The following is a 4,010-nucleotide window of genomic DNA, read 5'->3' on the forward strand; positions in this document are numbered from 1 at the left end:
GAACAGAACAAAATCAAGATGGCGGCAATGCGAGGTTTTGGTTCGAATTGATTCGAATAATTCACTGTTCGATTCAACTCGAATATTTGATTCGAAGTGCCGACCTATATTGGTATCTTACAAAATGACCAGGAATTTACACAATAGCACGCAATACCAAACCCACAGTATTTTAATTTGTATAAATGTGTATGATATATAATATTAGATAATGAAACATTCTATTGAGCAATATAAGAAAGAAATATCATTCTGACATTTGAATAAAAGTTTTTTTGGTTTCATAATTGATTATGGGAGTCATCGATCCACAAAACGTTCGAATAAAAAACTTCCAATATGTACTCCATTAGTTCGTAATATATATATATTACGATTTCACAACAGGGATGTTTCACCCTATTCATATTTCACCTATCATTAGTATAAGTATCATTACAGGTGAAATGTCCCTTTTTGAAGCGTTTACATCAAACGCAATAATTAAAATCAGAATGCGATGATCAAATATATGGGAACGAAGAACAAAACGAAGTAGTATGAGTATGCACTCTGTCACATTATACTACCGGGACCGCCTGACCACCAGATCGCGAAACCACCACAAGGTTGCACGATTGTTTATTTTGACGACGTCATCGCACACAAAAACGAATCCCTCAAAGCCCACAGAAATTTTTAAAATAAATAAAAGTTATAAACTTTTAGCGAACCACTGGAAACCACTGAATATTTCAATGCAATTGGCCTAGTAGTTGAAGAAAAAAAAGATTTTATTCGTAACAACAGTAAAATAAAGTCTAACAACAACAACAACAACACAATAACAAACCCATCTGAAGTCTACTTTGTGTCCAGTGCATGATAAAGTGGGTGCTAATAACGCAAATTTTCTAATCGCAGTTGATAATAAAAATAGTTTTACACACACACATATATATCTTAATAGTGAAGAATTTTTATAATTAGTCTAATGGGTTTAATCTTGCGTATATATATATTATAATATATTTGAATAAACTCAGTCTGTATAATATAAGTTTGTGTAACAAATTGCCTAAACTTGTGTTTCGATAAGTTAACTAATATTCACACAAAGGTCCATTTCTTGTCCATCCTAGACCAGCATTGTGCAAACCTTGCATTCTTGACTTTTGGTCCAATTGGGAGGCTAACGCTATCAAGGTCTCTTGTGGGATAGTACGAGGAAAATCGAAGTGCCAAGGTAAAGTGGGTGGTCTGGCTCCGTTGGAAAGCATCACTTTTTTAGTCTGAAAAATAAAAATGTTTTACCAAGATATTGGGTTTGTTTTAGACCAGGGCTACTCAACTAGCGGACCGCGGTCCGAATCCGGACCTTTCGAGTATTGGATTCGGACCGCACTTAATTCTACATTTCAAATCATTAGCCCCACATTTAAAGTTTCATTTTACAAAATGACTTTTATTGTTTTGAATATATGTGAATAGAACGATAACACCATAGTAAACAATCTTGATTATCTGGTATCATTATCTGGTCGAGAAAGTGCGCGTTTACGGATGCCGAAATATAATTTCTGGAAATACTGGTCCCAAATAATTTTGAAGTTTTGTATGTGGATCTTCGGTAAAAATAGTTGAGTAGCCCTGTTCTGGATTTAAACACTATAGGCAAGAAGTAACGAAATTTGTTAGTCATACTTACTCTTGTGTTGTAGGTCATTCCAAGCCATACAACAACAGTTCTCGATTCTTTGCGTAAGTATTCAAGTACTAAGTTGTAGTGTTCTAAGCTGTGGCTTCCGTGAGGAAATATAAAAAAAATCAGAAAAATATGAAATCGACCGCGTAAGTAATTAAGTAATTTTGACCATAACAAAACGTTTACTCTAAGTCTGGAATATCTTTATTTTAAAAACAAGTCATTTGGTTTGTTATTATATTATGAGCTAACTCAAAAATATATTTGAACAACTTCTTGCTGCACCAACTTTGGCGCAAACATTATGAGAACGGGTATTTATTGATTCGCTTCCTGCAAAGGCTACAGCGTAATTGAGTCTACTTTAATCAGGCCAACATTTTTGTGAAAATTTCGCAAACTGCGTTACGTCTTGTTAATGTGTTAGATAGAGTTGAGTTGTTCATTTGAAAGAGTTTGAACCGTAGAATATGAATATTCTTCACTTAAATTGTAGTGAGTAACGAGTGGAAGTTTAACATGGACTTCAGGTTTTAGACATGAATTTCTCTTTCGAGATTTCAAATCCCAGCAACTTGCGGGAGCAGTATTGCATATTCAGCGGAAATTAGACGACTCAAAATATCTTCACACGATCCCACCCTCCTGGTCTTGTAGTAATGTAACCACCGTTCTAAACAAACCAACCGAGTTACTCCCGAAGTATGTGAATCAAGATGACGGACACTGGAATGTAGTATGTGTGCCAGGTTAGGGGTTGGGCCGTAATTTTATTCCAATTATCCTTATCTTATTTATATTACGAGTTTGAGGACTAGCCAAGTGACTTCCGTAGTATTTGTACCTGGAACTATGGCCTAACCATATCCTGGTACACATACTACGTTCCGGTGTCCGCCATCTTTGATCACGTACTTCGGGAGTACCCCAACCGAGATAGATGAAATTATGCTTTTATATTACTTCGACAAGTGAGACATTTGCTGGAGTATCAGGTATTCTGAAGCTAATGAAGTTTGAATCAGTTTCGAAAAAAGGCTCAAAAACGCCAGTTTTCTAAAATCCAGGCTAAAATGGTGTTATCCAAGAGGCGGAGTCAAAATCTTTGTGAAGCCGGAATATGGAATCGGCGACAGAGCTATAAGGGGTTCCGCTAACAATTTTATGTAACAAAATATATTTGTACTCCACTCCATTGGAATATACAGAGTTTTAATAATCCGAATAATTACAAATATCATGAATGAAACAATTGAAGCATTTATAAATAAATCAGAAAAATATCATTTATCATGAAAACAAAATATATATTTCCTAATATATCCTCAAAACACTTCTTCGTTGATAGAACATAATTGCACCCTAACGGAATGATATATTTGGTCCGGAAAACACGAGTATTGTAACAAAGATTTTCCCAATGAGACATTAAAAAATATTGACACAAAAAGAAATGTATGTATATAAAATTGAAAACAACATGTAACAATAAATACAGAGTGATGAAATTAATTCGGCCATGATTCCTGTAACTACCAGATTCAAAATGTTTCTCAGGCAACAGATTAATGAGATTGAATCCAGATTATTTTTGAAGTTGACTTGTTATTTTACAAGTATTACCTATTTTGATATTCAATACCGATAAAACATTTCATAAAAAGATGAAAATTAAATAATGGGTCAATTACGAAATCAACACAAATGACAATTTCCATGGGGTCGTTTTTCAATAATAAAGTTTTCGGTTGTGTTATACGATGCATCAAGATATAGAAATCGAATGAAAGATGATAGGATAATTGATTGATAGGAAAACTCTAAATGGGTAAGATATAGTTTCCTTACTTCATATGCAGGCTATAGGTGCATTACTATTCATAATGCTCCGCAGAAGGCTCCTTGAGGAGGAGTTTTGCCATTTTGGAGGCGAAATTTTGCTTTGTATTCGATATGGTATTGAATAAATAAAGTAGCATGCATAGTGAGTGAGGAATGAAGAGTTCCAAAATAGGCATAATCAGGGATTCAGCAAAAAGGTTGGGAACCACTGATTTAGTCGATTAGGATTCCCGTGGGCGAATAGGGAATTAATCTCTTGCGGTATCACTAACGCCCTTGAGCAGCGGTACCCTTTCGGGGTTTTCCGTTGACTGAGGGGAGTTCGAATTACGAATTCTGATCCCAGTGTTAGTAAGTGGATTATGTGATCTCCTAATATCAGCGTCCCCTATCATTGCGTTCTTCTTTTTTACTTTGTTAATTATAGTCATTAATTTGGAATCATGACTTCTCACATTCTTTTCCAGTGTTGATAATATATTTT

General features: G+C 34.8%; 1 long non-coding RNA gene across 1 annotated transcript; it reads right to left on the reverse strand.

The window, feature by feature from the left end:
• Positions 1–351: 351 nt before the first annotated feature.
• Positions 352–1,778, reverse strand: LOC144422728 (uncharacterized). The gene is made up of 2 exons (XR_013475348.1): positions 1,688–1,778; positions 352–1,271 (listed from the first exon to the last, which is right to left on the reverse strand). It is a non-coding gene; the product is annotated as an uncharacterized LOC144422728 (long non-coding RNA).
• Positions 1,779–4,010: the final 2,232 nt, after the last annotated feature.

Source organism: Styela clava, chromosome 1, assembly GCF_964204865.1.
Source record: "Styela clava chromosome 1, kaStyClav1.hap1.2, whole genome shotgun sequence".
NCBI lineage: Eukaryota > Metazoa > Chordata > Ascidiacea > Stolidobranchia > Styelidae > Styela > Styela clava.